The following is a 13,058-nucleotide window of genomic DNA, read 5'->3' as shown; positions in this document are numbered from 1 at the left end:
AGCGCCGTCCTGGCTAAAAAAAATTTGGGTCAACAAATTACAAACAATTTCCGTCGGCAAACCATACTGTACACCCCTCAAATCATATTGGTCTAGCGACGCCCCTGTGTGCTGGAGCCGTGCCCACAACTTCAGCCAAGGTGCCTATCTCTTTTTTATTTTGCATTTGGGGCACACCTCTCAAAATAATATACAACTTGTTCTGCAGGGTTCAACTTCACCATCAGCTCAACAAATCTATTTTAGCTTCCAATCGTTTGATGGTACCCAAATACACCTAGGTAGAAAGAGACAATGGATGGGAAGAATCTTGCCTAAATGGAAAACCCACAGGCAGCTACCAGGGTTGAATCGTTCAAGGCCATAACCAGTGCCCAACATGTTTCACAGTGCAAAAACTCACGCCCTACGCACAATTTCCCCTTCTCCACGCTTTTTGCCAATTTGCTCATGAAAAATGATCTGAGAACCTTGATGTAAACCTTGCACAAGCACTGTTCTTCTAACCTGTGATGTTGTCAAATTCTACACAAATTCTTGTGAAAGTAGCCATTTTCTCTGTGCAATTTGCTATTTTTTCTGCACAATTGCACTTCCCATAATCTTATAATCACAAATCAAGGCAGATACTACAGCATCACTTTACCCTTCATAATAATAGATAAACACAAAATATGTAGATAGCTAGAGCAGCAGCAAAATATGTGAAATGAATGAGTGTATCATTCATACAATGCTATTTAAAAGCCCTAACATCCGCTCTCATGCACAGAACAAGCCCAATTAGTGAATAAACCCATTAGCTCTGTGTATCAATATTTAATTTTATTGCTACATCAGAATACAATATTATTATTCCAGGAAAGAAAGTACAATACTAGCAAATTCATTTGTTATCACGTTTATCATTATGAAAAACGGGAAAACTGGGAATCTGCAGCAGATTAAAAAGCACCTTATTAAAATCATGCGCTATATAGAATATCATCATATCACATCATGCTGATAAATGGTCTCTTATTAATAATGGGTTTTCCTAACCGAAAGTGAAGTCTATCATCTAATGCGTGTGCCTTAATTAATATGATATGAAAAGTGATGAGAAACAACACCTTGGCCATCATCCTAAATTACTGGCATGCTCTCATCTGTGAAGGTAAAAACTGGGCTATTCCAATTGAAATCCTACACTCCCTGTGGAAGACATTACCTTAATTTTCTGCACAGGGAGTGCGTGTTTCAAATGGGGTTAACTGAATGGGTGACTCCATTTGAAATCTATACACACTGTGTGGAGATTAAGGTCGTGTCTTCCATAAGGGGTGTGTGGATTTCAACTGGAATGGCCCAATGGGTTGAGCATAATAATTTGAGCATGACAGCTTTTCAAAGAGCAACTGAAGTTATTCCTTCAATAAACCGACTAATATTTCTTTCTTTTTTTTAAATGCATGAAATTATGTTCTGAAAATTTGGATGACTAAAAAGATGCTTACTAATATTTAACTTAAAAGTTCTCCAAATGTTTTATACCTTACATAGAAGCCAACCACCCAGACATCCTGAATCTAAGGTTTGAGTTCAATTGCTTTATTCTAAGCAAAAATGTGGCCTACAGAACAGTTCGTGCTGGTTGGTACCCCACCATGCTACTCAAATTTGACTGGGCTAGTATGAAAAATACAGGATTTCTGCTGATGCCAAAATCGCAATTTTGATGGGGTATGTGGGGAAATGAGATTGTTAATCGGGTCAATCACCTTTAAACAACCCAATGCACTACATTAAGCTTTTGGATAAATGATATCAATGGGCTGAATGCATTTACGCATCAAATTACTAAATTTAGCCTATAGATAGCATGAGCTTCAACCAGCAACCTTCTGCAGGTTTATAGGCAAATATCCAAAACATTAATCCACCAGCTTTCTTCTGATTTTCAAATCTATAACCTGCTTTTTAACCCCAGACAAAATAATGAAATTGGAAGCAATGATTTGCGTCTTTGTCAGACGTTCAACAGACATATATGATTTATTTGCAATAAGTATGTAACAAAAATATATAGCATGCATATAAGGAATCAGCCCCCAAAACCTGGACTTATTAGCAAAACGATATTTAGATTTACAAAGGACCCTGATGAACTATCAAAAGTCACCACCCAAGTGACCTACACAATAAGGGCTTATAAATATCTTAAAATAAACAAGAATATTTTAGAGGACCTAGATGAAACCTATCTTAAGTCACCACCCTCGTGACCCCTACAGAGGGAGCTGAATAATATCTTGTTAATATAAAATATAAATATAAAATAAGGAATATTTAATATAGCACCCCAGATGACCTATCTGAAATCACATCCCCAGTGAACTACAAAAGGGGAGATTATAAATATCCAAACAAAGAGCACAGCCAGTAATATTATATAAAATGATATGGGCTGAAACCTTTAACAATATTTGTGCATGCAAAATATATAATATATATTCCTGTCAGATGGTTTCCAGGAATCGCACATTCATATAGGGAATTCCTGACAGGTTAAATTGGATACTTGATCCATACTAAAATGTCTACATACTTTAATTTGTGTGCATTTCTTATCCATACTTAAATAGATATATGTTTCAAATTAGAAAATCTCTGACAGCGGATTTTAAATTTGTTTAAATTGCTGCTAATGCTTTAGCATTGCTCACTTCAAATGACATGGTTAGACATGTGTGTATTTTTAATCAACTACAGCTATCTCGTCCTTTTCTTTTAATTTTTTTGTTTGAAAAGCTATAACATATGAGATAACATTTAACTATATGCTTTATTAACCCAAGGAGAGAGAATCCGCCGAGTTGTACATTTTACAAGATGAAGTTAAAGTATCAGCAGGAAGTTCTTGATTGATAAAGCAAAGGAAGGCACCTATCAAGAGTTTCATGATTTGAGCAATTTACCGCTCTCAAAAGGAATTAGACGACTGCACCAAACCAATCATCAAATCACGAAATATCGTGACCGAATCTTTGCTCTATCAATTACGTTAGAATTGCTTCTTTAACTTTAACATAAAAACTTTAAATTTTCTTTATAATTTTTCGCACCACCACTACCATACTCTCAATATGAAAAATTGCAAAGGGAGTGGTGGGTGGGAAAAAAAAATTTTTAAACACAACCTAGTCTTGTTGAATCTGACAAAATAATGACGAAACAAGAAATGATCGGAATGCAAAACAACGCCTGTGTACCACGCGACTTAGCAACAGTACACAAATTCACACAATAGGCCCTACCAACGGGGACCACAGCATTAATTCTGCAGGGTTAAATTGGTTTTCAATTGATGGGATTGAAAACTTTATTAACCCCAGACAAAATAATGAAATTGGAAGCAATGATTTGCGTCTTTGTCAGACGCTTCAACAGACATATATGATTTATTTGCAATAAGTATGTAACAAAAATATATAGCATGCATATAAGGAATCAGCCCCCAAAACCTGGACTTATTAGCAAAACGATATTTAGATTTACAAAGGACCCTGATGAACTATCAAAAGTCACCACCCAAGTGACCTACACAATAAGGGCTTATAAATATCTTAAAATAAACAAGAATATTTTAGAGGACCTAGATGAAACCTATCTTAAGTCACCACCCTCGTGACCCCTACAGAGGGAGCTGAATAATATCTTGTTAATATAAAATATAAATATAAAATAAGGAATATTTAATATAGCACCCCAGATGACCTATCTGAAATCACATCCCCAGTGAACTACAAAAAGGGAGATTATAAATATCCAAACAAAGAGCACAGCCAGTAATATTATATAAAATGATATGGGCTGAAACCTTTAACAATATTTGTGCATGCAAAAATATATAATATATATTCCTGTCAGATGGTTTCCAGGAATCGTACATTCATATAGGGGAATTCCCTGACAGGTTAAATTGGATACTTGATCCATACTAAAATGTCTACATACTTTAATTTGTGTGCATTTCTTATCCATACTTAAATAGATATATGTTTCAAATTAGAAAATCTCTGCCAAAGAAGTTAATGGATCATGCAAGAACTGAATGAGAAATAAACTTCCCAATCCCCCCTCCAGATTTTTAAACATATTCTATTGATTCTTTATTCATTTTCGTCAGTTAAGCCTGGGGGATATGGGAAGCTCTCTGGATGTTCTTTTGCCTGATATATAGGAGACCAAACGGTGACTGCAAGTGCAAATGGTCTATGGTGCAATCCCCTACCCATAGTGGTTTGTCAATATTACGCATATCTGGATGAACTATATCTGTGGGTAATGACATGTGCGTTGTTAACTCTGCTCTACAAATTGTGTGTGCCACTCGCTTATATTTCTGGTACATCTAAGCCCCAAGACCATGTTTTTTCTCATCAAACGAGAAATGCTATAAAAGTGTACAGAGAACTAGGATAACATGCCTATTCTATAAAATACAATAGGTCAACCTACTTCTTGAATCAACGTGATAACTAGGCGGCTGCGCAACCTCACGAAAAAACTTGAACACAATTTTTTGATTTTGAATTTTGTTGAACAAGAAAAAATTTGAGGGCATAGTACTTGGCCCCTGCCTAGGCTATCCCATGCCAACCTGGAGTTGATTCCTTCCTTAGTACAAACAAACCTAATCGACCAAATAATAATAATAATAAAATTTATTCTTATATAGCGCATTACATCAAAGACCACAAGGCGCTTACAATTAAAACATGTGTACTTAAAACAAAATACCCATTAAAATATAAATATACATCATTAAGAAATAAGAAACAATTGAAATAGGCACTCGATAAACAATAAACAAAAAAAGGTATTGCACGGAAAAAATACATGCAAAATGAGTAAAGAAACAACTAAGTGAAATGTTCAAAGTGACGCATAAGCACTAAAGCAAAATAAGTTTAACCAGACAACAATTGAATAAACAACAGCAAGATACTGCTAACAAATATCAAGCAGAAGATGAAATTAGAATCATAAAACACGAATTTTTAAAAAGCCAAGCTGTACACACATAGATAAGCACGTGAGTAGAAAACAAAAATGAAAATGAAGTATACAGCGAAGCAATAAAACACATGATCAATTCAATGTAATCTCAAAATTGGCAAAACACTGTATCAAATTGAATATGAAAATTCTAAACAAATAAGGATCCCACCTGCTAGACCGGTCTTCAATAAATATTTATTAAATAAATACAATAGGTCAATTCATGGTTCTGAACAAGAAGATTGTTTAAAACAATACAAAACAAAACCAAAACAAACATTCAAGCAGCATCTTGACACGTTCCTTGCTTATTAACTATACCAATCTGACAATTGAATTCTTAAGTGTTCTTGGCATTAAATTTACATCTCCTTAATCCACTATATCATGTGCACATATTCAGTGTGCATTCCAACTGTTATGGATACTTTCATTAAACAAGAATTTTGAGTACCTGACAACTGAAAGTATAATTGATGATGCTGTACAAGTGTACATACCTGTCAAATGTTCAGAATGTCAGAAGATTGACTGCAGCAACTGCAGGACTTTGGGAACAGAGGTCTATTGGTCAGATGACATTCAAAACCAACTTGTGAATGCTCAACATGCATCATCTTGGATTGGACAGGCAGAGTTGAAACAACACTCTTAAAATCACAATACCAGGTCAGTCATATTACTTATGACCCACAAGACAACGACGACGCATAATAATTGTAATGATTTGTGATTCTTACCAGATTGTACTCCATTTTATGTTTTTTAAAGCACTTGAAATGATTCTTCCATTGTACATAGCTTGTAAATAAAGCAACGTGCAACATTCGATATTAATTCAAAATGTGCAAATATAAGTCATTGATTGCTGCAATGTAGCTGTTATGTGGCTCCATGTAAATGGTCTATGGTCTAACTGAAGTAAACCCTTGATGATGAGATCACCGTCAAATATTGTGGTCATAAACAAATCTCCAGTCTCACAACAAACAACACGCCTTTCCCTTCTGTTACCTGATATAATCTGCAATGAAGAAGACAGAAAAAGGGAAGCAAATTGTGCAAGCAAAGGCTTTTGCATATATACAAGCCTGATGATTAATAAAACTACCTTACTATATACTCAAAAGTTGAAAATTGAATTGATCTTGAACATGATTATTTTTCCATTTATTTTGTTTATTTATTTACCTCTTTATTTACTTTTCAACTTTTTTAAATATGCCAGAAGGTCCAAGTGGAAAGGCAGTGCTCTGTTCCCACTATCTAGGCGAGCTTCACAAAGATGCTGCCAAGTAGATTAAAACCAAATCTAGTAAAACACTATGCCGAGTTAATTTGGGCAAGTAAATATAAGGAATCGTACCATGATCCACCAAACTTATTTTACATCAGATGACTCTACAATTTCCTGATGATACATTTTCTATGAGTTCCTTAAATGCCACACACCGACACCGCCTGGCTAATAATTATTTGGTGTAGCAGAGACACTAAAATGAATACAGGGGATCGATACACGTGAATTGCTATGCACGATTTTGATATCAGACGAAAATCTTCGGATACCGGGTTAGAAAATTTTTCTCAAGAAACAAGATGTGGTCTCATACACTTGAAAAATACGTGTTGAACAGATATGATGGTCGCTAGAATGCGCTTTGAAAATTGGCCATGCGCTTTGAACTCAAAATCGGACCAAAACTCTAATTTTATATTATGCGTTGGTCCTGTATGGACTACATCGTAGTACAGCTGCACTCACTACTAGGCAGTATAAAAGTCGATGACCATTGACTTCAATGGGGTATACAAGCTTATTCACGCAAAACCAAGATCAATTACCCCGCTATTGTGAGTAGCCTTAGTCATGTCCTCGACTAATTATTCGCCTCAAAGAGCTTCAAAGGTCTGAACCAAATGGCCAATCGTGGCTGTGGATTCAACCTACCATGGCGATTTCTGCTATGAAGATATAGGGTCGATGACATTGTGTGCCAACACCTATGGATATGTCAGAAAACCCATAAAACGATCTTCCAATTGTTAAATTATAGGGCTGCCACTCACTGTTAATATTTTCTGTAATTTACAGGTATATACGACCTCCAAAATTGTTAAATTATAATGCTGCCCTTCGATGTTAGTATTTTACGCCAAAAAGGAAATCTGTTCACCTATCCTAACCCTTACCGATTGCTTTAAACAATTGTCCAGGAATTTTCATGAAAATCCAACCAAAATTTGACTTCCAGTAATTTCAAGCTTTTTCAAAAGCCACTAACATTATTTAATCAGACTAAATGATTCACGAATATCCCACTTGTAATATCCAGGATATCATATACCGCGATCACTAATGCACCGCATAGCGATGTTACTATATTGCATATCGCACAACACTTGTTTACGATCTTGGCAGATCAAAATGCCTACTATATAAATGTAAACAGATTATTTATATCAGCGTCAGTGTCACTTTTATCTTGCAAAGTCTGGATGTGACACCCCTTTCCTTGTTCTTGTTCTTCAAATTAGTTTTTCACGCTCTTTGCATATAGGCCAGTATGTTTATAGGCTTTTTAACGCTGGCTTGAACATTTTGTTTGAGCCTGGTCCCATCAGGACCGGAGCGTGTCTCCACACGGAGTGACTGGCTACCATAATATGCCCTACCAGAAACTTTTTTTTTTTTTTTTTTTTTTTTTCATTAATATGCCCATAGGCTATATATTATTTTCAATTTATTTATTAATTTTATCGTTTATTCATATGCCCCAAGGCTATAATTTTTATTTATTTATTTATTTATTTTTTTTTTATATGCCCATAGGCTATATATAATTTTTGATTAATATATATATTTTTCCCATTTATTTATATGCCCATAGGCTATTTATTTATTTATTTATTTATTTATTTTTTTTTCATTTTATTTCATTTTTTATTTATTTATTTATTGCACGATTTTTAAATGTCGCTTGTATCAGCAAAAAACTTGGAGCACTATTCATATTTATTGATTGACTGATTTTTGGCTGCCGCTTGTATCAGCAAAAGCTTGTGCTCTATTCACTGATGTAAATGGACGCAAAGATTTTATCTTATTTTATTATTATTATTTTTTACTTCGGATGGGAATACAAACTGCTTGTAAATTTTCCCGACACTAGTTACCGAAAAAACGCCAACGCCTCCCAAGCGCGGCCTGTGCATGACTCCTGTCCCACGATTGGACAAAGAAGAGGCATTTTATATGTTTTATGCAAAGCAGGAGTCACAGCACACCTCGCATGGCTCCGCATCTTAACCTTTTCAGGACTGAAACCCTACAATGCCCGGATATTGCAGCCACAACAATACAGTTTGTTTTCAACTAAAACCAGGCACGCCGTGCATCAGCATGATTATATAAAGGGTTTTGACCACCCATGGTTGTTGTTTCTGATCCATGTGTTTTTAACCAGGGAAGTGATTCGATCTTTCCCGTCCATGGATTCTAGAAAATCAAGCATGTCGAATTCTGCAACCTATACCACGCGCCTATTTCATCCTGCAGAAGTCCGATGTTTTACTTACAATTAAGTTGATACATTTTGTGAACGATGCAAATTATATGTGGAAACCCAAATTTAAACTAAATAATAAACATTTTAAATCATAACTGCTCTTTATTGGCACTCAAATTTCGTTTGAACACAACTTGATATCGCATTCAACAATGTAAATATCTTTGTATACGTGGTACATGTTCGAATGACGCTCATCTCATTAATGAATTACTGATGTAATTTCTCGTAATTTCGTAAATGGGTTTGATCATTTAATCTATGGGGTTTATAACGCGCCATAGTAATTGTCTATTTGCATAATCTCCAGGACTGATTGACGGTAAAGAATTTACTCAATCATCGAGACCGCTATTAAGTATTGCCAAACCAGCGATTTGGTAGCCCAATTGGGCGAATTTTGAAAAAAAATATTATTTATTTATTTTCGCGACTTTTGACAATTTCCTGTCTCAAAACCAATGATTAAGGACAATTTTTTGCGACTTTACAATATTTGGCTCCCGCGACTTCAGATAGTTTCCTGTTCCATAAACCAAATTAAAAGAATTTTTGGAGACTTCATTATTTGGCCAGCAAATCAAGCAGAAATTTTTTGGCAACCTGGTTTTATGTTCTGCTTTTGCGAATCTCACAGTTTGAAAAAGTTTAAACTCCTTTTTGTGAAGTGAAATTATTAAAATAAATCGCACTCAGGCGACCCAATGTTATTACTTCCAATGCCCATTTTTTACAAATGTGCTCTACCTTTAGGCTTTACTACTAAAACCCGGGATTGATTATAAAAGCAAATTTCTCACCAAATCAACTCGTCATCTTGATCTCAACTCGGGATCTCAACACCTCTGCCGGATGACGGCCGACGGACACCTTGCTTGGTCATTGAATTGCATTTGCTGGGTGACCCGTTCACGTAGAATTGTCACATACCGCATGTATATTAGCAACTTCGCCTCTATCACTCGGGTTAGTTTTTTCCAAATATTTATCATTTTATAACAAAAATATTAAGAGAATCTCAGCCAATGTCACAATTTCCACTTATCATATTGATGACTTTTAATACTCCTTGCTGCAGCTGGTTGTTTCGTATGTAAACTCAATTAAACATCGATTTTCCGTTCACGTAAAAAGACTTAGGAGTCGTGAGAAAGGAGTCCAAACTGGAACTATCATACTACAGCCTATGATCGCACTTCAATAACTGATGAATTATCAGCCATCATGCACCTGGCGAGATGCTCGGTGATAGTGCAAATAGACATAAAATTCGATCCTTTTAAGTCCAGCTGGTGGTAGGCATACCTACTTTTCTCCCCAATGTTCCACTAAAAGTTCTTGAACTGAATTCCAAACCGCCGCACAGATTTTGTTGTATTTTTCCGTATTTCATCAATGAAAATCCACGTAATATTGTAATTACACTAACCAAATTAATATATAAAGCTACTGGGATTACTACTTATTATGAACGATGGTTAAATTGTAAAAATATGTTCACTAAAAAACTTCCGAAAGAAAATTTTTTAAACACAACCTAGTCTTGTTGAATCTGACAAAATAATGACGAAACAAGAAATGATCGGAATGCAAAACAACGCCTGTGTACCACGCGACTTAGCAACAGTACACAAATTCACACAATAGGCCCTACCAACGGGGGACCACAGCATTAATTCTGCAGGGGTTAAATTGGTTTTCAATTGATGGGATTGAAAACTTTATTAACAAAAAGCAATTATAATAAATTATGAATAAGAAATGAAAACTGAAAATAAAAACATACACTACCAAATGCCCAACACTGTTAAAGTGGTAATTTTTGTGGAACATTTATGTTTTGTGCTTTTCATACTCAGCACAGTTGAAGTGAAGATTAAATTGTGTGAATATTCATTTATAGTTCTACATAAAAAAAAACCCAAAGCTCACATTTAAAAACAAGTGAAATAGTTCAAAAACGGCAAAGTGCAAAAATTATGCTTGTGAAAATGATAATTTTTAGAGTAACCTAATAATGTTTTCTCTGCAAGATGCTACATATCAGCTTGTTCCCCTCTTGGTTACAGTGTCCTCAGCTGGCAAATATAGGTATCAGATATGGTCTGACCACAGATCCTCTAGAGTGTCTATGGTCAGACAATGGTCAGACATATACAGAGAATATATTAAAGGTTGAAAAAAAATGAGTATGATTCAAGATGCGAAGGAACATAAAATGAAATATAGTGATTCATATGTTGCGGCGACAAAACGCAGAGTAATTTATTTAAGGCAAGTCAGAATGGTGTCTGAGTTAGTGGTATTGGTGCTCAAATATTGAGAAAAATAAAGGCCACACTCATAGGGAAATGTATAGGTTCAATATTGTGAGATCACAAGGCTCATTGTAATGGGTTTTATTTTCCCTCCATGTGCATGATTTTCACTGGGAGGGGGGAGGGAATAGTAAAAACCTCCATGTTGACATAATATTTGTCGTAACTCAATAACTGCAATACATGGAAATATAAATGTAACCAGTGGCTTTCTTGACTCTTTCCTATAAGATAATTGAATTACTCTGCAGAAATAAACTGTATTATATAAGCAAAAGAACCAAAACTGGAAAAATATGACCCAAAGGCTCTGACTTGCCTTAATACATTACTTTTTAAAATTTGCTTACCGACAGTGCTTTCGCGGAACTTAAGCATTAATATTGTAGAGCTAACAGCATCCAGCTGCATATGTAAAAGTTCTACGAAAGCATTCCTGGTAATAAATTTAATAGCTTAGAAGTTTAACTCAATTTCAATCTGCATAAAATGAATGAAATATTTCTACTGAAATTAGTAATGTGAATCTTTGTTTTTGATGACATGATATATAGAGTTACAATCAGGTCTCCATTCTACCAGGGCCCAAATCTACCTGGGCTCAATAATTTCCTCACTCCACAACAAATATAAATGTTCGATAACACCTTCTCAGATCATGTGCTTTAATGTTCCCTAACAGACAATTCTCCAACCACCATCATACATGATCATCAAAACAAGCACTGAAACTTAATTACATTTCAAATGCACCAACATTTACCATTCCAAACCATGATACTAAGCAAAATTAAATCTGGTTAGCCAAACAAAACCCAAATCTACTCGGAAAATCTAAATTTGAACAATCAATGAACATGTATGTCTTTACCTAGAGTAAATGAAGCATCAATCAACTCTGGTTACATCTCTTACTGCAATTAACTATTGCTTACGGACACGCACAGAAATACTCTTACAAAGTAACCATTCTTGATTCATCACAGTCTGACAGAGAAAAAAATAGTATTGTATCGCAATTTATTATCTCTTGTAAAATTCTCATTATCATCTTGTCTCTTACCTTCATTCTGTTTATGGTGTCCATTGACAAAGTATTCAATATAATAAGTCCATTTGTATCATCCATAGAATAGTATCCAGCGTTGGTAAGCGCACTAAATGCAAACTACTGCATCACCTAGCTAGCAGTCTAGTCTGCATCTGTGCAGCTGTACTTGGAAGGCCAACCATGTGAAACATTACTTCCCCATTAGTGCAATGGAATAGCCCACTGCTCATTACTCACTGCTGGTTGTAATCGGTGTACTGATGATAGATTGGTTTGAAGTCTGTGTAAGAGAGGAAAAGTGAACAGCAGTGATCAATCTCATTGGTTGATAACACTCATATATGTGAATATTAATGAGATAAACTCATTCTTATGTAGGGGAGGAATCTTGGGAATATTCAATATCCATGACAAGTTTGGATGATATTAAAGGTTGTTATATAATTGTAAATGAAAAATTCAGTGTGGATAACCAAATGTTGTGATGGTCTAACAGTTTTGAACGCTGCTAACCCATTACAACGATTCAATTAAATCTTATTGGCAATGTCCTGGGCCAACAATGCGATATAAAGCATATAAGGCTTGGCCAGAATGAAGTTGTTTAATTTCATGTGGAAATTGTACAAAAGAAACCCAAGGTTTGCTGCTAAATATCAACTTGGCATAGTTCTTTTGCAGGGAAGAGGGTGTATTTAACCTAAATTTTGGTACGGTGTGCGGGGAACACTTTAGGAACTGAGCACTAATTTTCAACCCCTCTTTTTGGCTCAGTGAACTTGAATTGGGCCCAATTATAGGCTGGATGCATTGCTACAATATCCAATTGTCAAAGTTTTACTTCAGGTGAGGTAGGTTAATGAACTGAGGCATGATCCCCAAATGTGGGTCTTAGGAACTGCTGGAAAGCCTCAGTGAAATAAGGGACCCTTGACTGCCACACATACCTGTACAAACGTTACCCAAGCACTATATTGGTAAGTATGTACTATAAGCAAAGTATTCTAGCCAAGCGTTTACATTTCTATCACCTTCTGAAGTGATATTTCCTATCCATTCATCTATTCCTATGTTCCT

At 35.3% G+C, this 13,058-nt stretch overlaps 1 protein-coding gene across 1 annotated transcript in view; it reads right to left on the bottom strand.

Annotated features, from left to right (window-relative positions):
* LOC140153023 (protein dispatched homolog 1-like) overlaps positions 1 to 12,254 on the bottom strand; it is a 105,373-nt gene extending 93,119 nt beyond the window's left edge. The window contains exon 1 of the mRNA XM_072175611.1: positions 11,994 to 12,254. The gene's annotated coding sequence lies outside the window, so the exon portion shown is untranslated. The remainder of the gene's footprint in view (positions 1 to 11,993) is intronic.
* Positions 12,255 to 13,058: the final 804 nt, after the last annotated feature.

Source organism: Amphiura filiformis, chromosome 5 (assembly GCF_039555335.1).
Source record: "Amphiura filiformis chromosome 5, Afil_fr2py, whole genome shotgun sequence".
NCBI lineage: Eukaryota > Metazoa > Echinodermata > Ophiuroidea > Amphilepidida > Amphiuridae > Amphiura > Amphiura filiformis.
The sequence above is the reverse complement of the archived record's forward strand: the minus strand, read 5'-3'. Positions and strand labels throughout refer to the sequence as shown.